This window comes from Panthera leo, chromosome D2 (assembly GCF_018350215.1).
Source record: "Panthera leo isolate Ple1 chromosome D2, P.leo_Ple1_pat1.1, whole genome shotgun sequence".
NCBI lineage: Eukaryota > Metazoa > Chordata > Mammalia > Carnivora > Felidae > Panthera > Panthera leo.
In genome coordinates, this window is record NC_056689.1 from 83020322 (window position 1) to 83044292 (window position 23971).

Here is a 23971-nt window from a genome sequence, read left to right on the forward strand (position 1 = left end):
AGGCTGCGCTCTCTTTCCTGACCAGGCGAGGGTGGCAGCCGGTGGGGTCCTAGGTGAGTGAGTGCGCCGCGAGCCTTACTACCCGGTCTTGGGAAAGATGAGAGGACATGGGGACAATGTGTGCTCGTACAGATGAGCCCGGAGGGTGCAATCTCAGGGACGGCCACCATGATTGCAGCTGGACTGTGGTCCCACCGCCCGTGGGACATACCAAGTGCAATGCCCCTCGTGCAGCCAGAGCACGGCCTCCTTCAGCGTGGGGGGGCTCGGAGGAAGTGCAAGGTACCTGTCCTCATGCCGGGAACCCGAGCCCACAGCCAGCCCGTGAGCGCTGCTTCTCTGGGCGCTCTGAGCCAGGGCGTCGGAGTGGCTGAGATTCAGCACGCTTTGGCCTTCGTCCCCAGACACTCACAGACAACAGGCGCTTCATAGATGCTGTGCGATACCTGGAGGTTCTGACCGGGAGCAAAGGAGGAAGAGGGGTGTGGCCTGCGGTGGGGCGTGGGGGGCCTGGGTCAGGTGTGCAGTACCGAAGGGAGACCACTCTGGGCCTGAAGCAGCACCCACCTTTTCACTGGGACCTCGCCGGCCCGACCCCCGAACTCCCCACCTGCAACAGCACCGCAAGGTTGTCAGGGGAGGCACGCAGGCCGCTCCTGTAACTGATGACACTTTGTGACTGTGGCCTCTGCCCGTTTATAATGGTGCAGCGGATACTAAGGTAAGCAGTAATCGGAATGAGACCCCCAGGGGGATTTCTCGGGATGGGAGCGTGGGGGTTCATTTCCCTTCCCGCAAACAGGATTGAGAAGTGGCAGGCATTTGATTTTCTAGATTCCCCGAGTCGCCTTGCGAGCTCGTTCTCGTCGGAGGCAGCCACGCCTCATTGCATAGCCGAAGGTCCACTGGCGTTTCTAGATATTTAACGCCTGCACAATTAACCAATCGTGTTACGTAATGTGTTCTTTAATGCTCCATTTATCTCGTAATTGAACATTTGTGCTTTCTGTTAGGGCGCATTGATTTTCACTTTTAAAAATTCCATTTGGAAGTGCATCTCAGATTTAAAGCAGGGTGCCCAGGGGTAGGAGACAGTTCGGGAAGCGCCGGGCCCGCTCGTGGGTGACCTCAGCCGCCTTCCGCTGCTCTCCTCTGCTGCTTGGTGCTGCGCGTGCATGAGTTCAACTAATTCTAGTGCGACCCTAGGGCTCCCCACTTTTTGGAGATGAGGGAAGTGCGGGCAGCCCGATGAAAGACACACCCCAGCCCTGAACGGGAAAGTGGACCTGAATTCAAACCAGGCAGCGGAGTGCAGAGCCCAGCCTGTGACCACGGCAGGATGCGGGCTCCGACCCCAGGCTCGTATCCAGAGGCCCCCTCTCGCTGGCTGTGCACCCCTCCGCCCCGGCCCCACATCCAGGCAGGGCAGGATTCTGGCTGGAGGGACTTCTGTTCCTCTTAGCAACCCCTTGTCTGGAGCCACTGCCTCTGTCTCTCCCTCCTGTGGGCTCTGGGCTTCCTGCGTGCAGGACCGCCTACAGACCGCGCCGGCTGGCTCTCTGATGAGCCCGTCCTGATGCCGCGTGAAAGGCAGAAATCAATAGTGAACTCGGGCTTCCTGTGCCCACAAGGCCCAGAAGCTGCCTTCCCCGCCGAATATCTTCCAGGCAGAGCCACCTGTGGGGAGAGGGGAAAGATGCACGAACGAATGAAATCTCCCGCAGTTTCGACCCGCCCACGTGCACCTGTTGTGTGCGCCCCCTCGCCAGCTTCTGGACCTGTTAGTTCCTGCCTCCGTGTATGGGCGCAACTCATGCAAGAACAGATGTCTCTGTGTTGCCGCGTCTGTTGCATTTATGTCTCCGGGGAGGGTTGACGTGTGTACGTCTGCAGGCCTGAGGGTGAGTGTGCATTGGGTGGGTTGGGGGGGGGGGGGTTTTGCCTGCGTGTGTGCGGTGTTGACCCATGGGTTGTTGCATGTGGCTGGGCGTCTGTTCCAAGGACTCATGTAGGATGTCTGGGTGCAGCCGTGCATGGTGTGTATACCGACCCGCCCAGGGGGGTGTGTGTGTGTGCCCGCAGCCTCAGCGAAATGAGTTACTGTGTGAGCCACAGGTTGAGGTGCGGGCTTGCGCTGATCTCACTCCTGCGTCAGCCATACGTCTCTGGGCGGGCGGGCTGCCTGCCCGCGTGACCCTCTGGAACAGACCCTTACCTGTAGCCCTTGCTTCTCCCAGGCAGCCATGACCGTGCCGTGGAACCCCACCACTCCGCCCGTCGCTGGTTTTCTCCGGATAGACACTGAACTCAAAGATAGTTTTTCTACTGACCAGCGACCTCCGGTTCGGTTAGCTGAGTTGAGATAATGAGACTATTCCCTTGGAAATCCTAACTTTGATATGCTCCACGGGGATAGCGCTACTGTCCTGTGGTCACTGGCTTCTTCTTTCACGTTCTGTGCATCAGGCCAGTGGTGGAGACCAAACCCGGGAGCTGGGACCCCTGCTGTGTCATCTTAAAAATCACTAGAGGGGCGCCTGGGTGGCTCGGTCGGTTAAGCGTCCGACTTCGGCTCAGGTCGTGATCTCGCGGTCCGTGAGTTCGAGCCCCTCGTCGGGCTCTGTGCTGACGGCTCAGAGCCTGGAGCCTGTTTCAGATTCTGTGTCTCCCTCTCTCTCTGCCCCTCCCCCGTTCATGCTCTGTCTCTCTCTGTCTCAAAAATAAATAAACGTTAAAAAAAAAAAATCACTAGAAATCCAAAAGCCCTGATGGGCTTCAGCCCCTGCTGATGTCCCGTGTGTTTCCGGATTTCCATGAAATTCCTTTCCTGCTTTTTCCAGGACGCCCACTAAGTTTGGGCGAGCTTGGATATCTCCCCCACCCCCATCAGAATGCTTGGACCTCCGTAGCCTCCCCAGCCCATAGGATTAGGGGACTTTAAGTAAATGCCCACCAGCCACCATTTCACCATCTGACCGCTTCCATCTGGTCCTGGAAATATTTTGGTCTTCAAGATGTCTCTGTTAAGTACACACATTACGGTGGGTGACACTAAGAGTGGAGAAACAGCAGCCTGGGGCATTTATGTCTAGGTCTGGTCTAACCATTACGTTCATCTTGCGTTCCTCTTGTTTATTCATTTCTTTTCTTTTCTTTTTTTTTAATGTAGGGGGAGACGGGCAGAGAGAGAGGGCAAGAGAGAATCCCAAGCAGGCTCCACACTCCATCTCTCAAACTGTGAGATCAGGACCTGAGCCCAAATCAAGAGTTGGATGCTTAACTGATTGAGCCACCCAGGCGCCCCTATTCATTTCTTTCATACAACTCACTTCTCTAATTTTCCAGCTAAGTGCATGGCGTATGCACATGTGCGTGCACGCACACATACACACACACATGTGCGCACACACGGTAAACGTAATTCCAAACCCCAGACTGACAGCCAACGAGATCATCATCTTGGGAGATGCTCCAATGCGTAAAATGTAGGTGGTTCGAGAAAAGCATTGGTGACCACACCATGCTTGGCCCCTCTCCAAATAGAGCAGGCTCACCTGCCTGAAGTCGCACAGAAAGATCTTCTGTGCTTCCCTCACTGGAAGCCCCGGTTCAGAGAACACGGCAGCCCTGTTTCTTGTGTGTGAGTGCTGATTTTGCACTCCCTAGGGACTTCCTTGACCCTGTCTTCTGAAATCTAGAGTCAGTCTGTGTGTTGTGTTAGTTTCCTAAGACGGCCCCCACCGATCGCCACAAACCGGTGATATAAACTGGCTTAAAACAACAGATTTGTTCTCTCACAGTTCTGAAAACCCAAAGTCTGCAAACAAAGTGTCCCCAGGGCCACACTCTCTCTGAAGGCTCTAGGGGAGGATCTTTCCCTGCCTTGTCCTTGAGTCTTGTGGCTGCTAATAGCTCCTGGCATCTCCTGGTCACTTGGCTGGCAGATGGTCCTCTCCAATCTCCGCCCCCAAGTTCAGGTGGCCCTGTCCCTGTGTGTGTCTCCAAGTCCAAATCTCTCTCTTCTTATAAGGACACCAGTCATATTCGATTTAGAGCCCCATCGTATTTCCTTTCTTTCTTTTCTTTCCTTCTTTCTTTCTTTTCTTTCTTTCTTTCTTTCTTTCTTTCTTTCTTTCTTTCTTTCTTTCTTTCACACAAGTGGAATGGGGGCAGAGAGAAGGAGAGAGAATTCCAAGCAGGTTCTATGCTCTCAGTGTGGAGCCTGATGCGGTGTTTGAACTAATGAACCATGAGATCATGACCTGAGCCAAGATCAAGAATCAGACACTTAACCGACTGAGCCACCAAGGTGCCCCGAGCCCACCCTATTTTAGTATGACCTCATCCTACCTTGGTTACGTCTGTAAATACCCTATTTCCCACAATCATAAGCTCCTGGTGGATGCATGTTGGGGGGACCCTATTCAACCCAGTGCAAAGACAAACACTGAGGTTTAAAAGTGATCCTATGGAAAACTCTGAAGGCAGAGCGGGGTTCCGTGGAGACTCAACCAACTCCTCGTGTCTGGCAGGTTGGTATAAAAGGCAAGGGCTGAGAAATGTCCAAGTAAGAGCCTTCCAAATGTGAGGCGGTGGGTGGGTCTCCAGGCAGCTGTGCCCAGGCCACCTCCTGCTTTCCTCGGGTTGGCTGTGACAGCCATGGCAGCGTGTGTTCTACGCTCTTTGTCCTCTGGCCCCAGCGGGCCGCTGCTTTTCCAGGCTCTCCCTCGCTCTCTGGCCGGTGTGCTGCAGCATCTCAGGTTGGCCACTGGATAAAGAGGCAGGTTCTTCTCAGGCCGGGTGAGCAGCGAGGGAGGCCGTTCTGACACCAAGGTGCCCACGCCTGTGAGGTAGCTCTCCTGGGACAGGCAGGGAAGGAGGTCCTGAAGATGGCTGAAGTTGGCAAGATGAAAACCAGGCGGTATGGCAGAAAGTTCCAGAGGTCAGAAGAGTACATTGTGACATCACATCCGAGAGCTGATCAAAAAAAGCGTTTGTGCGTCCATTCTGAGCACATTCATTTCTGTCCTGGCGCAGACCTTAAGGATGGTGTTCGAGGCCATTGTTCAGTATACGCTCCTCTTGCACTGTTGGGAGGGGTTGCCTAATAATAGCTGAAGAAATGCCAAATATTTTAAACTCTACCTTCTCGCCTGTATGCAACGAAATTTTCTTGTTCCTCACAATTACATCTGACGGAGACAGTAATTCATTCCAGATGTCCGAGTCAAAACAGGTGACCGTAATTTCAGGGAAATCCAGTGTTGTGTTATGTATTTTTCCTTAACTTATTCAAATCTTGCACCGTTTTTAGAAATGACGTTTAATAGTGAATAAGCATGATATGTCCACGTGAAGTTAACAGAGTAAACCGTGTGAAATGTATGTCCACAAAACCATGCTTATTTCTAGAAACGTGCTTATCAAACACTTTAAGGGCAGTCCAGAGAGTTAAGTAAGAAATATATTTTACATCATGACCCTGCACTCATGTTTACATCACTGAGACAAAACTTTGAGAAGACGATGCTTATGTGAAATGCATTTTGATCCTTATCTATTCTGTCTCGGCTTATTGTTGCTGTTGTTTTTAATGCTGGTCATGACCCTTTAAATTGATTTCATAGCCCACTGATAGTTCATCTACTTGAAAAGCATTTGTTCTAGAGTTAGCAAAGCACTCATCATTTTGACAAATTTCTGTCTCTTCCAGATATTTCTTAGGGCTCACAAATGAGACGAAGGGGGTACAGAAGAAAGGTGAATTTCCATATGCTTTTTTAAAAATACATTTATAATTGAACAGACCTTGAAATGTTAGAGTCGTCCCCTGGTGTTTCTAAGATAAGCTGTAACTGATTCAAGGGCACTCTTAGACATAAACTGCGCCCAAAAGAAGCTTAGCTGCTTGATGCTTTGCTGAGCCGTCTGGCATAGCTCTCTGGGAAGGACGAGGCTCACTAGCACTACGGCTGACAGTGTGTGCCCTGACGGTGGGGTCCTTTGTGTATGACATGCTACCATAGTTTGGTAAATATGGGCCATAAGCCCTGATGGAGAGGGTGTGCACATGAAATGTGAGGTGTAGCCCAACCCCTTCCTTTCATCCACCCATCCATCCACCCATCCATTCACCCATCCATTCACCCATCCATTCATCCATCCATCCATCCATCCATAGCAATAGCATAATTTTTTATTAAGAAAAATGTCAGATAGACTCATAAATGGAGAAAATCGTATGATGAATCCCCTAATACCCATCAGCAAGAATCAGTAGTTATCAGGATTTTGCCTTACTTCATTTGTGGGTGTGTGTGTGTGTGTGTGTTGAATTATTTAAAAGCATATTCCAGATGTGATCTCATTGTACTTCTACATACCTCATTGTGAAACTCTGAAGAATACAGACATTTCGGGGCACTTGGGTGGCTCAGTTGGTTGAGCGTCCGACTTTGGTTCAGGTCATGATCTCACTCATGGCTTGTGAGTTCAAGCCCCATGTCGAGCTCTGTGCTGACAGCTTGGAGCCTGGAGCCTGCTTTGAATTCTGGTGTCTCCCTCTCTCTCTGCTCCTCCCCGGCTCACACTCTGTCTCTCTTTCTCTCAAAAATAAATAAACATAAAAAAATAAAGAAAAAGAAAACAGACATTTTCTCAAACGAACACATTGCTGTTATCAAATAACAAGGAGAAATATACATTTGGAGTCATCATTGAATACCCCACCCCTACTCAAATGTCTTTGCTGGTCTCTGGTCTCATGAAAGTTACTTTGTATAAATAAATGCAGACTCAAACAAGGTCCACACTTTACATGTGGGCGTTAAGCCTCCTTAGGTCTCTTTAAATTTGAATCGCCCTCCCCTTCTGTTCTATTTTGTGACTTTGATTTGTTGAAGAAGCCAGCTCAGTTGTCCTTCAGAATGAATTTGCCTGACTTTTTCTCATTGTGTCATTTAATGCTTTATACTAGCCCCATATTTCATGTAAACGGGAAGTGCATTCCAAGACTCAATTAGATTCAGGTTCAATTTTTTCTTTTTCTAGCAGAGATCCTTCAAGTACCACCCGTAGCATGACATCACAAGGCCCACATTGTCTGGGTGTTCGTTTTTAATGATACTGAAATTGATCAAGGGGTTCCTATGGCAGCATGGCGCCCCCATTACAAAGTTCCCCAGCAGCTTTTCCCCCAAAGGTGTCGTATACCAAGGATCACTTCCTGAATCAGCTATTTTCTTGGGGTTCGCAAACTGGGGATTATTCTTTTTTATCATCCTTTCCATTTCATCAGCTGGGATTTTTCTAGGAACGCTTTGCCTCATCAACTAGATTTGTTTAACTTCTCCAAAAATATAGTCCATATAAACGTATTACACACTATGTAACTGCAGTTGTTTGAATTTTCGGCTCAGTGAACAGATGCGAGTGCTGATATACACTTGACCCTTGGACATCGTGTGTGCCGATCCACACAGAGTTGAAAATCTAAGTATAATTTCTGACTCCCTCAAAACGTAACTGTTAATAGCCTATTGTTGACTGAAAGCCTTGCTGAAAACAAGTAGTCAATGAACACATTTTTTATATGTAGTGTTCACTGTATTCTTACGATAAAGTAAGCTAGAGAAAATAAAATGTCATTAAGAAAATTGTGAGAGAATCCGTTTACAGTGCTGTACTGTATTGATCGAAAAAATCTGCATATACGTGAACCCGTGCAGTTCAAGCCCGTGTTGTTCAAGGGTCAGCTATATTTATTACATAGATCCTCACGATGTAAACCTGGAAGGATTCATCCCAGTGAGCCTGCCATCTACATATCTGGCTGCTTCTTTAGGGCTCAGAGGAAGAGCCAGTGATGATTAGCTGACTTAGGCAAACAGAGTTGCCTCCTCACCCCTGAGGCTGGGATACCAGAGGCCCTGCTAACTTGTGTGGCCTTCTCCAGACACATCCAGGGAAGCGTGATAGGTCTAAACCCAGCCTTGGTAACTGTCCATGGCTATTCCTATGGAAATCCCACTGGAGGGCTTGACATCATCAGTAAGGAGAATCTACCATGTTGGGTTTGGAGAGCGGTTCAAAGAGAGGAGACGTAGTGGTAAGACATGGGTGGGGAGGAAGAGCTACAGATGTGAGGATTCTCACCACGAGCTCTTCAATGATTCTAGGAAGGAGACTTTGATCCAGTCAATGGACTGGTCTTTCCCACTGCCATTTTTCATTCATCTTCTTGTATGAGGGATTCGTTTCATCCTAGTCCGCAATACTCGCTCACAGAGCGACTTAGATAGCGTGTCAGTCTGCCCAGAATTATTTCCTTATAAAACAGAGCATCTGAAAGTTGACCATTCAGATGCGGAAAGAGAGGTGTGGCTGCAAAGGGGGGAAAATGCCTTGACTATCAGTTGATTCCAAACTGTTGGTATCACATTTATATGGAGTGTGGCTGAGAGAAGAAAGGATCAGCCCCGTAATTTATTGTGTAAGTCACTCGCCAACATGCCCTTCTGCTCCCAAAAGGTGGTAAAATGCTCATCCCCATAGACACCAACGTCTGAGCCCATCCAGGTATTTTTTCTAACCCAGAGATGAAAGCAAATGATCTGGCTTCCCCCATGAGTGCTCAGCTGGTTAAACTGGAGTAAAGGGTACAGGTTACAGATTCAACTCTACTCTCGACTCGCTGTGGGCTGCTATGTGGGAAACGGTCTGAGCAGGCCATCGATAACTCATGTATTTACCAGTCAATCGTTTGCCGAATCCAACTAACTGTTTACAACATCATAGGTAGCCTGACTGAACGCAACCTTCTTTTCCCAGACTCTTTTGTGTATGTACACATAGCCTAAGGATGATCTGTGAGTATATCTCCAAATATTTTTCTTTTGGCTTCGGCAGGCTCCAGACATTCGGTCAAGTACGCAGGCCAAGGCGGATATCCCGGTACACATAATGGCTGTGGAGAAGCCTGTTGTGCCTGGTTATTACAGATCACATGTAACAGTGTGTAAAATCTCCCGCTGTTCAGAGATTCTTGTACTAAGCAGGTTAATTAAACCTTAATTTGAATCTCCCAGCTTATATGGGTCTGGCCTTAAAATTATCCCACCTAATTCTCTGTCTATGTATGCATTAGTGAAGGGGGGAGAGCTAAGGTAAGGCATTTTATATGCCTGAGTCATTAAATTGCCTTAATCTAATTAGTAGGTTGTGAAACAGTTGAAGGGATTTGATCGACATGCCACCTTAGGAAAGCCAATATAGTTTAAAATATTATTTTTCTTTGCAAAACACCAGCTGTAATGTTTTTGGTATGATAACAATTCATGGTAAAATTAAATTAGCCAGTGATACCTAGAAATCCCATGCAGATATACTCATCTAAGGCATCTACAGCTCCGGCTGGGGCTGCAGGACCCCCAACTTCTGGAGACAATGGCGAACTTCAGTGCAGCTTTGGAGCATTAAGCTAACTTTATGACTCAAAACATCTGGATATTTGTAAACTTCTAAATGCTTGGCAAGTACAACCACGGCCTTTATGCCCCAGCGCCATTACGGCCTGTGACCCGCCCTCCCCCACCCCCCCGCCCTAAGCTCCCCACACCATCCCCAAATGCTCCTGGTGCTGAACCCAGACGTCAACGTTTACCCTCCTTTTTACCTTTACGATTGCAAATATAAATCAATCTGTTGTCAGTGATGAGCCCTCTGGGAAATTCTCTGTCTCCGCTCAGGACATTAAAAGATGTTTGTGAGAATTTTCCAAACCCAACCACACATTTGTCCTGTGTCGATTGCCAGCCATTAGGCCACTAGGTACTGCTTTCATAACAGGTGAAAGCAAGTATCATTTCTCCAGTCCTGGATCCCTATTTCATAATAGGTCAAGGCCATCGTATATGTTAGGGGGGCACTAAATTCCCAGCATAGCCTGTGCTCCTCGGTGCATTGTAAAAAAGCATGAGCAAAGTAAGCAGTGCATATACTTTGCCCCAACTAACAGCGTCTCTAGGAAGAAAAAAAATAAAGGTAAGAACATCCTACAGGTCTTGTAACACAGAAGTGTTTTGGTGGTCGAACTTGAGAAAAGGGTGCACTTTACTAGCGAAAGTCCATTCTCAACTCACAACAGGAGGCTGTGTGAGAAAACGGTCTAAAAACAGACAATCAATAAATGTATCGCGGACACAGTATGCTGTTAAATGGTCCAGGCTTCAGATGTCTTTGAAGAAAGGGAGAAGTAGTAGGAATAACTAACCGAAAGTAGCCAGTGGAAACACTTACCTACATGAACCAGGGTCTCTGGAGGAAGTTACAAAACACGTGCTGCGTGGCTGACGTCCCATTGAGATAAATGCAAGGGAATCTCTTATTTAAAAGGTACACCCCTTTCAGCCAATGGTCCTCCTGCTGCAAGAAAGCCTGTTGGGTAGAACCAATCTCAGGACCCCGGTCCGGAATCTCAGATGCCAGGTGTGGACAGGGAGGAGGAGGAATCTGACACAAGGCTTTCGTGCTCCCCTGAGGACTCCGGGCCCCAGCTGGGCAGGACCGATGGGGTGGCGATCGATACCTTGGAGGAATAGTCATAGAGCTCGATGGGTTCTGCCACATTTGTGGAGTGACCCAAGAGCCCTCCGAGGTGCCATGGAGAGTATCAAAGCCATTGTGCCGATGAGAAAACAGAGCCTTGGAAAGCCAAGCGGCCTCTTGCCAGATACAGACCTTCTAGACTGCTAGGTATCTCAGCTAATAGCAATGACTCTGAAGTCAGGCTCCCTGGGGTTGAATCCATCCAGGTTGTCACGTAATAGCTGTGTGGCCTTTGAGAAGTCACCTAACCTCTCTAAGTCTCTGTGTTCTCATGTGTAAATCAGGGATGCTCATAGTTTCTACCTCAAGGGCGGAAACTAAATAGCATATGCGAAATGCTGAACAATGCTACCCACGCAGGCAAGACCATGTAAAGGCTACAGCTATTATGTTTTACATTTGCTTCAGCCAAACCAGGCGGAACACTAATGGGTGTCCTCACAATGGTGCCCCCGGCCTGGGCGGGGATTTGCCTTGGATCCCGTCCACAGGGTCACGTTGCCAGAGGTACTAGAGCCATCTTTGTGGAGGTCTTGGGTGACTGGCGGCCGGCCACGTGGAGAGCTAGAGGCAGCCAGGCGTTTGTTACGCGAGCCACTGGTGTGCTTTCGGAGGCTCCATGGCGACCCGGGCCCCGGTTCATCTTGCTCGGCAGTAAATCTGGTTTCCTCCTCCTGCTTGGCGTGCGCCGGCCTGTTTTCCATTACGCGCCAGGCGCTGAGGGCAGGTTTCCTTCAGAGCACTACGGCCTGGTGCTGCCTCTTTGGTCCTCCGTGTGTCTAGGTCCCACGTGTCTTTGGGGACCCTGAGATTTACAATGCAGGTGGCCTCTGCACTTAAATGGTGGTCCTCATGCAGGACAGCCACCGCCTCGGTGGGCAGAAGGTGCTGGCTGGACACGAATGCGTCCTTGTTTCCCATATGGGTATTTGATCAGACAGGGGAGTGAGTTTTACGCTACTTCTGTGGGTATTTGGGAGAGGGAGGGACAGGGATCATCTTTCCCTTCGTTGGCTTTGTGTTTTCCATCTTGAGCTTCGACAACATGCCTTTTTGGGAGGACGTGACAGCTTCTCTGTTGGGAAAGTAAAGACTTGGAATTAGGTAGAGGTACTGACTTCTCCCAATAAATCAGGGCTTCTCAACCTCAGTGCTATTAGTAATTGGGGCTGGGTCGTGCCCTGTTGTGGGGCTGTCCCCTACATCATAGGATGTTCAACAGTGCCCATGACACATGAGATGCCCGTGGCGCCCCTCTGAAGCACACTCCGGAACCATCCTGCGTGCTCTGCTGACCGGAGGGGCTGAGTGTCCTTCCTGTACATGCTGACTTGGCAGAAGTGCCTTTACTTCGTGACCCTGGCAAATCCTACCCACGCAGCAGGTGCCTGACCTGGCTCTGGGGCCCTGCCTCTTGGGGTGGGTTTGCTGCACCGGATGGAAGGGGTCACGAGGAAGCACAGGTGTCAATGGTGGGCCAAGGACAGAGGCTAGGACGGTACGGTCCCCTCCAGAGCGACAATGAAATAAACCAGTGTTTGTAAACTTGCAACCAGGGGTGCCAGACTCGGGGGCGAAGTTTGTTACCTGGGTGGCTGATGCAGCGGGCAATTCGGTAATTCCCGGAGTGAATAAAGCCCAGGCCACCCTCACGGGGAACGGAGAGGGAGGGGCCTTTCGTTTTTCACGTGACACCAGTCCAGTGTTCTCATCCTGGTCAGTCTGCGTTTCCTTTGGTACTGCCTGACTTTGTAGTTCACCTTTGGGTGCAAAGACCCCTCACCCCCAGGATGCACCTCCAGCTGGGCTCTGCTTTGTCCCTCAGAAGCCCCTTTGCACCCAAGCAAGCTACAGTCCTGAAGGCCAATGAACAAGGGCATGGACATATGTGACCCAGAGGCGGCGCTCAGCAGGGATGTTTGATTGACTCTCATAACATTTGCTTTTGTGTAAATGGAGAGATTTAGCGGTCTGTGAAATTCAACTGTGGTCCGGCTCCCTCGTCCCCGCGGCCACCGGGGTGGGTTTGGGTGGGTCAGTGTAGAGCTCCCTTCCTTACGGACTGCTGGGCGGGTGCGGTCTCGGCGAGGCTCTGGAGGGGCCGAGTGGCCGGGCGCCCCTGCAACTCACACATGCGTCACTAGCTGCAGTGGGCACAGGCGTCCCCAGATCCTGCGGAATTTTCTGTCGTGCGTCGTGAGGGTGCCCACCCGCTTTTCCTACAGGCTGCTCCCAACAGTGAGGCTGGGGGCCCAGAGGGGTTGAGGCTGCACTTGATCCCAGTCCGACCCGCGGTTGCAGCACAGGTGCACAGCGCCAGCCGGGCCTGGCCTCCCGTCCTCCGTGGCTGTCCTCCCTCCCGGATCGCCTGTCCTGTGTGCCCCCGGTGCCAGCACCAGACACAGCAATGTCAGCCACCCAGACACTGAGTATGGAGCCCCAGGACTGCGTGAGGGCAGGATTCCTCCAGCCCGTTCTTCATTACTTATGCCCCTGCATCGCACAGGCGGGAATACCGGCCAGCCAGCGTCTTCTTTAGACCAGAAAGGCTCCCATGCCGGCTTCGGTGCAGAACAGACCCCTTCTTCTCCCTGCTGCGTGAACCTCAGGAAGCAGGGCGGTGGGTGGATCAGCCTCGTGGAGAAAACTGCCATTTCTGCTCCGGTTCTAGTCCTTTGTCTCAGATCCTGTGGAGGGATCCTTTGTGCTGTCTTGACATCGTGGGTCATTGCCTGGTGACTGTGATTGTTTGGTCTCTGCAGTTTTCGACTCCTTATTGAGTTCTTATGGCCCAGAAACTGTACCTATAACATCCTATGGTACCGCTCGATTGAGCTTCAAGTAGGTCCTGCCTGCCACCGTCCCCTTTACGGAGACGGGGAAGTGGAGGCATAAGAAAGGTACCTTGCCTGCCCGACGCCGTCTGGTCAGTGGCCGGAGCGCTGGCTCCTTCTGTCCCCCCTTGTGAGCAAACCAGACTCAGTTTCTTGCCTTTTCCTTTTTTTTTTTTCCTTTTTTTAAAATTCTTCCCGGTCTTTATGTTTTTTTTAGTTTAGACGCCAATGGTCTTACTGAGCACATAGAAAGAGAATGAAAACAAATGTTGTGCTTTATTAAAAATATCAGACAAGGAGATTTTTCTGGTGATCCCGACACGGATTTCAGGCGTCGAGAAGCCTCGCCGGCTTGGCATCTCCGAGTTTGAACTTTTCCAGGGGATGCGAAGTGTGGTTGTTTGCAAATAATAATAAAGGGGCAGATTGTCATGTTTGGTGAGTCACTGTCCCAGTTAATTGAGGCATCTAAAGAGTACACAGGGAGAGGCTGAGGGTGTCACCCAAGAAATCTGACTCCCCAGGCTGACATATCACAGGCAGCCTGGGCTTGATTTGGGAGGGAGAAGCCAAATGTGTCCCGTGTTCCCGGTGCCAGTTGATTAACAGAGCGGGAGCGATGTGGGTCTCCGAGGACAGGCCTGCGGGGCCTACCCTCCTGGCGAGCGGGAGATCTGCTCCCCTGGCCGGCGGTGAAGGTGCAGCCCGGAGAAGCAGCAGATGACACGTGGCCGTCCCCACCTAGGAAGGCAGAGCCTGCCAGTTCTTGGGTGAAGACCTACAGAGGCGCTCGCCAGGAAACCAGAATAAGGTGTTAAAGGAAGTGCGTTCAAACTAGATTATTCATCCCGTCGAAATCAAGCGTTTGCTTCCTCTGATTAAACACCTGATGGACACGCTACCACAATTGGCTTGTTCTTGCTGCTTCTAAACTACAGTGAATGGCTCCAAAGTGTCTACGCTTGGGGGACTGACCTACAGCCTCAATGTGCACAGCGTTGTTTCATTTGCCTTTATCAAAACCCGAGCAACTTCAGTAACGCGTGTGTCTGCCCCCAGCTGCATTTTGTCCTTTTGTGATGAAATAGAGCTAAACCCTTCAGAAGAAAATCAGCGATGAGAGAGGGAACCATCAAGTGGCTCCAAAGTTGTTTTCAAGAGTAAAGTCAAAATCATGGGCGCACGGAAGGACAAAAACGGACGAAAATCGGAAACGGAACTATGGATTTGTTCTCGAAGACCGCGCTGTGAAGAACCGAAAAGCCCAAATAGGGCTAATTCACTTTGGGGAGTGGGGGGCGGTCCTCCAAGGGCTGGGGGTGGGGGATGGCCAGACTCACTCTGCCTGGCTTTATTAACTCATCCGTAATTAGCCCATAGCTTCGATACAATTTAGCTTGTGCCATATGGGCTAATATAGTGCTGAACGGTACCCCCCGTGCAGGTGACAGTCTGTCGCATTGAAGGCAGATTAGCATAAAACAAACAACAACACACCCTTAACGACAATGGTGCCATTTGCAACGCCAGAGTTATGGTTGTGTAAGCACTTCCATTAGAAACTCTTATTTTCAAAGATTTTATAAATTAGTCATTTAAAAAATCACTCTGGGCTGAAATAAAACCCAACCAATCAGCTCTTAGCCAGGAAGGTTTATGTTCAATGACACTCGAAAAAAACATGTGGCGATTGCCCCAAGTTGTGGCTGCACAGTCTCTCTCCTCAGATTCACTGAATCAAGCATCAAGTGTGGTTTTATGTTGAATGACGGCGATAACCACCCACACGGGGAGAGAAGACGAGGTGGTCCCGCAGGACTGGACTCACCTGGCCTTGTGGGTGCCCTTCCTCGGTCTCACGCTCTGTCCGTGCACTGCGCATTGGAGGAGAGCCCCTTGACTGGGGCTCCCCAGGGGGCTGGACCCTGGGCCCCACTCGGGGGTCGCAGAGTCAGGTGAACCTCGCTCAAACATCTGTCAGTTCTCTCTTTGTTCTGGGCTCTGTGAACAAACAGCAGGGAGGCACCTGACCATATTCGTATTTTTCTATCCTTCAAGGCCAAGTGGACGAAATTGTTGACAGCCTTACACATGTCACAGAGGGTTCTGGCCCAGTTGACTGGGACTCGCTGGGCCCACCTCGTGCGTTAGTCACAACGGGCACGGTGTCTGATCCTCGCTGAAAACTGTGTCGGCCATCCCCCACATTAGGCCGGGGCCCATCAACAGGTGGGATCAATTCAAAGCCACTCCAGATCCCCTAGTAATCTTTTTCTGTGACTTTCCCCTCCGTGTTCCAAAGCCAAAATTCCTTCCTTCAGGATTTTGATTCTGGTTTCTTTCACATTCTGTTCAAAGCATCTTGAGGGCCCCAGGAGAACCCAAAGCCTTGAAGGCCCCCAAAGCCTTGAAGCTCGCGGCCGATGGGTTCCACACGGCCCCTTCCCAGCCGCAGGAAGAAGGGGGAAGAGCCAGCAGAGAAGGCCCTCGGGCTTGCCCGAGATGTGCAGGATCAGTTCCCAGGGCCTGTGAGTCTTGTTCTAATCTGTTGTCTCCTCCATATAAGCAGCTGGAGTTCGAGCAATTTTGAGCTTGGATAACCTAAATAATCACATCTCCTCTCCATTTGTCCTTGAGAAATGGGGAGAATCTGTCTTGGCTTTGGTGGCACGCTCTGTGCCACACAATAGCGCAATGGGAGCCCCGCTGGCTGGGAGGTCGCGCGGGGAGCCGGGACCGTCATCCGGAAGAGGGACGGGATTTGTGGGGCTGGGGCATCTCCGTCAGGCTCTTGTGCAATAAGTCCCACGGGCCAGAAGGGACAGGGCGTTGGAGGGAGGTTTAGGCATCTCTAAGCATTGACCTTGAAGAGACATCCCAAATCTTAACAAAAGGAAGCACCTGGGGTCAGCCAATTGGTCATGTTTCTCCCTTCCTAAAGGCAACTCCTTGGACTGTGGGACCGTAAAATCATCCGATGGCTTTTGCTGCAAACAGAGCTGCGCCTCCTGCCTCCCCACCCCACCCCCCAGCTTCCCCGGCCCCTCGGTCCACCTTCCTCATCAAAGGTCTGTGCATAGGCTCTGCCGGGGAGAAGGCATTTCCTCCCGGGTCGGTCCAGCCTTGCTCTGCTTAAGGACGTATATCTACTCCCGTTTAATAATGTTCAAGTCACGACACAACGCTAGATGAGAAAACAGCATTTCTTTATTAAAACCACTTTATTAAGTCTGTTTTTCAACAGCGTATGGAGGTGTTGGCTGTGTGTGTTCCCTCTGCTGCTGCACACGACAGAGTCTGGCAAGTTTTACAGACTTTTCTTTTGAAAGGCAGCTTTGCTGTTTTGCATCGCTGGGATGAAATGGCTCGTACTGTGCAGACAGGAGCTACATTTTCCTACCTCTCATTGGCCATTTATGTGACTCTATGGTTTTCAAATGGTGTGATGTGAGAGGATGCCAAGTGTCCTGCCATTTCACAACCAGCAGCAGACAGGGCTCTTCTCAAAACGCGGCCGCTCAGAGCATCTGTTGTTATTAAGTAAGGTGATCAAATGTTGTATAGGACTTCAATTGTGTTTTTCCCGTCACTTACCCGGCTAGAATAATATGCAGTTTGTGGATCAAACGAACGTGTTAGGGCCATTGTGCCAATGGCTGCATTTTTGTGTTCCCGTTTATTACTGATTGTAAAATAAACTTTGGCCTTTTTTAATAAACGTTATAAAAATGCTCTGCGAATCAGGAGAGTGTCACCCATTAGGTCCATTTAACATCATCATAATTAAAAATGCAACACTGTCACGCATTCAGGACCGATGCCCGTAAGAGGCCACGTTGCCAAGCCGAGAAATTTCACTGCCACCTGACGAGCGTCCAGCAAGGAGGGGAGGGCCGGCCCCCACGCAGGCGCACAGCCCGCCCTGCTCCAGGGGTCTCTGGAAGTCCCTGGCTGATTAGATAGCATCTCCAAAGGAATGCTTTTAGCTGCCTCGCACTTTGCTCTCAAGGAGAATGTGAACAATAACAAAACGCAGGCAGAGATGATTTGGTTTTGGTAAAACAGTCACCAGAGAGAGACGTCTAGTGGCTGGAGCCATCTGGGGAGTGTCCACAAGGCACAGTGCTCTCCCCGGGGCTCCCCGTAAGCTCGTGCCTGCTTTTGATATTTGAAAATGATGCAAACCAGAGGGCGTGAGGCGGGCGGGGGCTTCGTCTCCGGTGAGGCCCGGTCGCCTTGCTTCCCTTCCAGCCTCCCGGGGCCTGTCTTCAGAGCCTCTTGCTCAGCCCCTTACCCTGAGCCCCCGGCGCCACCGCTCCCGGCACCCGCACCCCGCCGCCTCGAGGGGCCCCCGCAGAGGGAGCGGGGGCCCGCGCGTCTCGCCCTGCGGGCCGCGTGGCCCCAAGAAAGTTTAGGACACGGATTTTGCTCAAGGAGGATCGGCGCACGCGAGTGTCGCGAGCTGGTGACGGTGCCGAGGCACAGGACTGGGCTTTGGTCCGGCACGGCCAGGCTGTGAGGGCGTCCCGCTCCCGGCCTTCGCGAGGTAGGAAAGACGTGCGTAGGCGCCGCGCCATCAAACTGCAAGCTTTCTTTCCAAGGAATTTCTCCGCACGATTGCTTTCACTGGGGCTTTGTATACACGTGGAGCGCAAAATCAAAAATACACGGACATCGAGTGAAAAATTGTGATTCCTTTCACGGTCACGTGGCCAAGAAAAACCACCGGAAGATGCGGGCAAGGGAGGAGCAGCGCGCAGGGGGTCTGGTGCGTGCCACGCGAGGCGGTCACCTGACGCAGAGCCTGGACCCCCGCTAACGGTACCAAGTACGTCCTGGGTACACATGAGGGTGACCACAGGGACGGAACAGCGCACCGCGCGTGGGTTCTAGCGCCTGAGTCCCCGCTCCCGAGATTGCAGGAGCAACCGCTTTTTCTCCAAGTTTCTCTGCTCGAACGCACATTATCGCCTCGGAACTCTGTCTTCTTTCATTCGGTTTTGTTTATCAGCCAACGGCGGGGGCCGACTGATCCTGCCTCCAGACCTCTCTTCCCCCGCCGTCCCCAAGTCCTCCCCACCCCCATCATGGGAACCAGCCCCAGCCCCACACAACCCAACAGTGTGGAGTCCGGGAGCCAGAGGCATCTGCTCGAGGGGACTGGGGCCACATCACAACGAAGGTGAAGGACGCCCCTCAACCGGCAACGCTTTAGGTCACAGTTAAAAGATAATCCACGTGTGCAGCCCCCAGCGTCCTCATCACCGAAAGGCCAGGCACCTAAGTCACCTGAGCTGTCTCTGCGCGTCGGCCCCTGAACTCACTGCCTGGCTGACCTACTGTGCATGCAGCATGCTCTGGGGAGTCACTGACTCCGTAAAGCAATTTCTGCACCACGAACTCTCGCTGTCTTTAGCATCACCCACCCAGAGGCACTGGTACAGCCCCTGCAGTGTCCATGCCACCTCTGGGCCCGGGCTCTTCTGGCATCAGACCCGTGGCCATGGGCACCGCCACAGCCCTGCGGGAGCGGCCCTCCTCACGTTACGTCAGAACCACACACAGCGGCCACAGCCTCTGCTTTCTCTTCTGGGCGCGGCTGACCTGCTGCTTGCAGGGAAACAGCCCCCGTCACAGCCTATGGAAGATGAGAAGGACCTTCCAGAACATTCTGTCCTGTTCGATGATGAAGAAGCTGAGGCTTGGAGAAGGGAAGTCTCCCCAACGTGAGCCAGGAGTGCCACCAAGATATGCTCGGTGCTTTGGGCCTGATTCCGGTCACGGACACATCTCACGGGGTGGCTTCCTTCTCGGGTCTGCTTGGCTGTTACGTCAGTCAACGGGGGCAATTCTTCTTCCAAAGGCCCTGGTACGAGAATCTGGTCGTCCTGCCTTCATTCCCTCTTTGAAGTTTGCCGGGTCTGACTACGGAATGTACCTGCTCAGACATTTTCAGGGGCTTCCCAATGTCTAAGAACTAAGTTAAAATACCCAGGCTTTGTACCTTCTAGCACTGACCCACCTGCCATGATTTGCGCCCACACGTGAGCCTCATTGCTCTATTCACTGACACTTGTGATTGAGTTTTGTTTGCAAGATCATTCCATGCGATTTTGCGTGTGTGAGTTTTCATCTTGCAAAACCCCTCTCCCCCCACCCGGAACTTTGCTTCTTCACCTACGTGTTCGTCCTCCCGGGGGCTTTCCCGGCCCCCTAAGGTCTGGCCCAGGTGCCCCTGCACACACCCCACACCCTGCTCTTCCCCATCATGGCCCCCAAAATCCTGCAGAGCAACTTCCTGTTTCCTTGCAGAATGTGAGCCACACAGTGTGGACTGCGTCCTTGTCATCGGCACCTAACAGGCTGCTGGGATGCCACAGACGCTACCTCAATGAAAAAGCAATGGGTGGAGACCTTCTCCAAGGAGGCTCTCCATTACCCAGGGCGGCCGTCCTCACCTGGTCCTCTGAGAACCCACTGCACTTCAACGGTTTTTGAAGGCACCTCATGCCATAACATTCACGGTAACGTCTGCGCTGGTATGATATTCACAAAAATGGATACAGCACCCAAGACTTAGAAGGCACTCGACTACTTATAATTCTGTGAGCTTCTCCAAGAGCCAGACGTCGAGTCAGGGGCAGAGTCATACCAGAGCGGGCACCTGCTTCTTGAGGGGCTGCACGCATGGGATATTGGGGGGCAAGTGGGGAGCTTCCAAGAGGAGAGTTTGGGAAAGGGAAAGATGAATGAATGTCAGTGAATGCACACATGAGCAAATGAGTGAATGAGCGAATGAAGGGAGGGCCAGGTCAATTTCTGCGTGGCTCCTCTTGTGTCCCTGCCCCTCCTGGGCTGACCTGACCTCTCTGTCACCTGAGGACACTTCCTGGGAGCATCTCGCGACACTGCTTCCTCCTCTTTGCCACAGTTTGAAAATAGTGACTTGGTTCTCGAAAGAATTCCGAATCGTCCAAAGAAAGAACAGTCTGGCCAGTCCTCCAACTCCGGTTCCTTTTTTATTTCTGCAGAATAGAAACGACACTTTCATTTTAAGTGATTAATTTTTTTAAACGATTCTTTTAAAAAGTCCCTCCCCAGCAGAATGGAGCTTTTCCGTGTTTGTTTTGCATCCAAAAGCCATCTCCCAGATGGATGCAGCCAAGTGGGTCCATCGTGTACATCTGTGCCGCTCCCCTGACCCAAGCTCTCAGATGCCCCTCGTCTGCCTCACTCCAGACCTTCCTCCAGGTCACGTGCAAATGCAGGGTGCGAGTCCCAATGCCAGCGTGGGACAGTTTCCTGCCAGCGTGATGCGGCCCCAAGTGGGATTTGTCACAAAACCTTCCACACAGCCGGCGCATTTTCTCTTTTTTATCCAACGTCTAAAATATAGCTGCTTGCTATTTTGGTCTGCTATTTGACTTTTATGTTTGACTTTGTTTTTTAGCGACCGTGAGTCTATAAGAAAGCCTGGCTTGAAGCAGCCTGGGGGTAACTGCCTGGGGGCCCCTTGGCTGGATAAGAATGCAGACCGGGCCATTAGCTGTTTTGTGCCTGATAATTGTTAAGCCTGACACATTTTCTGTACATTCCTAAGATCCCCCCCTCCTGCCTGTAACGCTATGAGCATTGTCTTCCTTTGAAGGCCAAGTGGGGGTCTTGGATCACTTCCTAGAGGCCGGTGGGCTAGAAGCAAGGTGGGGGGGGGGGTGTCGGAATGTGAAAAAAGGAGTAATCACCTTCTACTTATCCCTGGAATCCCTTAGTTTATGGACACTGAGCCCGAGGAGGTAGATATCCTGGGTGCTGACTCAGCCAGCACTTCTCCAAGGGAACTGGGTTGTCCTCATTTTCTGGGGCCTTTTGGCCATGGCAGAGCAGAGGATCCTCCCTGGGGCGAACAGATGACCTAGATGTTCCCTCCTTGGCTACACCAAAGCCCAGCCCAGGTAAATGTAGCTCTCCAGTGATCGAAGAAACCAAGGAAGCCATTGATAGGAAATGGGAGTACCCAGATCATGCATTCACCCCACAAAATCCACAAAATCTTCAGTGTGCAGGTGTCCCCTTGTGCACGTGTTAGGATTCCAGAAGTTTCCTGTGTTACTGAAAGATGCCTCACAATCAATAAGACTGGTAGTTTTTAATGAGGAAGGAGAGACACATGAAGGCAGAGAGAGCCCAGGAAGAGGGCTGTAAGAAGATAATCACTGATAAAGATGCTTTGTTTTAGAGCATTTTGAGAAGAGTCAAAGGTGTTTAGAAACCACTTTGCTTCCCAACCATCCTGTTTCCTTCTGCAGCAACCACCCAGCCTGGAAGCCACCAGAGTCATTCCGCCTTTATCCCCTCTCGGCAAGGAGGTCTCCAGTCACCAAGTCTTACCACTGCTTTCCACCCCGTCCCTTCACTCTGGTCCCCGCTGTGTCTGTGACTGCCAGGGAGCTCTGGGTTCAAATTCCGATGCCTTCATTTAGCCACTCAATGATGCTTATTGCTGTCTACTGTGTGACAAGTACCGCATTAGCTGTGGGGCATTGGGTCAATCGCAAACCTTCCCTGTTCCTCTGTTTTCTTACAAGGAAAATAAAGGCGAAAAGTGAAAGCCCATGAAGTAAGTGTGAGGGTCCAATGCAGTAATAACAAAAAGCACAGGACGTGGTATTTGGGCTAAAGGAAGGAACTGATAAAAATGTGATGTTTTGAGCTAAGTTTTGATTGTCAAGTCAACTTGCGAGCCGAGATAGGGCTGGACGGTGCTGGAGGTACCGTAGTGGTGCTCCAATCACAGCCCGCTGTTACCCGTCTCCTTAACCTAACAGAGAGCTGTTTGAAGGCACGTCGTGGTTCACGTGACTCTTGAGAGTTCTCCCGTGTCCCAGCACTCTGACCACTGCCCTTAAATCCCTGCCCCTATATCTGATGGGCCGGTGGTCAGCGTGGAGCACTGACTCCACTTCCTTTGATAGGAAGGATGCGACGAATCCATTAGGAAGCCTATACACCCGAGAAGGGTGCTATGAAGACTCAGAACATCATGGAAACATTGTCGCTATCGTTACTATTATGGTTAGCATTCTTATTTTAATTATCTCCTAAGCTCAACCGTATAACGCGTGTGAAATACCTTGTTTTCTAAGTAGGGAGAGATGTTCCAGCATGTGGGGCGCTCACTCAGGCTGGATAGAGAGGGGCCTCAGAGATCCCAGACCACGACTCCAAGTTCTTTTCAACGCACCAAGGTGCCTCTGGGTCCCACCGGTCATCGCGGATTGTGACCCACAGGGAGCAGGGTGACTTGGCCTGTGCATCTTCAGACAATATGTCTACCGTCTCTCTATCTGTGTGTCTATCTATATCCATTATCTATCTATCTCCATATTGATCATCAATCATCTATATCACCAGTCTCTGTCTGTCTATCTATCATAGCAGACAAGCCGCAATGAAACGTGTGGGGAAATGCATTGCTCTTAGAGATTAACCATGGGTGAGTGGAATGTGGGTTTTTCTTTTGTCCTTTTCTCAGAATGTTGTATAACAGTCGAAGCAAAATAGAAGGTCACCTCTATGCCTTTGGCAACTGGAAACTTTCCAAGGCAGGCTAAAAATAAGTGATAGATGAATACTTTTTCTTCTGATACCAGGTGAGGGACCTGGGTGGGTCAGAATAACCCCGTTCTCTTTGGAGGAAAGAGTTCTACCGAGTGGAGAGAACAGGGCAACAAGTTTGGGTTCTCTCTCCATCAGTCATGAGCAGGGGCACACAGTGCGCTCTCTCACTCCTCTCTCTCTTGAGGGCTTTAGTCTCACGTGTAAATTGAGGGAGCTGGGCCACCTCCTGAATGCTAAGAGCTCTCCTCTCTCTGAAACACCGCACCTTCCTGCAGCTGAAGAGAGCAGCAATCTGCGGGAGCTCTCCGGGTCCTGCCTGCCCCGTCACGGTGGCGGTCCCGGGGCAGCCGGTGGCAGAACCAAAGATGCCATCGTGAGCAACTTGGTGGCACTCCATCCCAAGGTCCAGGACAAGTAAAGACTGTCAGGAGCAGAGGCAGAAAGGGATCTTGAGGTGCAGGAGGAAAGGGGAGGTGGCACCCATGCTCGCTCCGATTGGGTACCGAAGGCAGGAGACAGCCGACAAGTAGGGTGGGAAATTCTCCTGGCAACTCACTTATAACAAACTACTTCCAAAGCTGCTTTAAATCATTTACCTACTTCAATATCCCGACTGCCTATGTATTTTTCATCTGTTCCCATCCCTACAGGCTATCTCTCCAAATCAGTAAATCCAATTTGTCATCACTCAGATATGTTTTCAGGCTCTGAACAACCATTTTTTATACAAACCAAATGGGAGTGACTTCCATCAATTCTTCAACTGCAATCAGGACATGTTCATAAACAATGTAAATATATTTACTATATTCCTTCGCAGGACTGGAGCCTACAACTGGCCAAGAGGCCGGGAAGAGAGGGCACCATTCCTGATGCTTTATGGGACCATTAATGAGTATGGATTGCTATGTCTC

The 23971-nt window shown here is 50.9% G+C and overlaps 1 long non-coding RNA gene across 1 annotated transcript; it reads left to right on the forward strand.

Moving 5' to 3' along the window:
- Positions 1 to 4808: 4808 nt before the first annotated feature.
- Positions 4809 to 5815, forward strand: LOC122202083. The gene is made up of 2 exons (XR_006194451.1): positions 4809 to 5236; positions 5714 to 5815. It is a non-coding gene; the product is annotated as an uncharacterized LOC122202083 (long non-coding RNA).
- The last annotated feature ends 18156 nt before the right edge of the window (positions 5816 to 23971 follow it).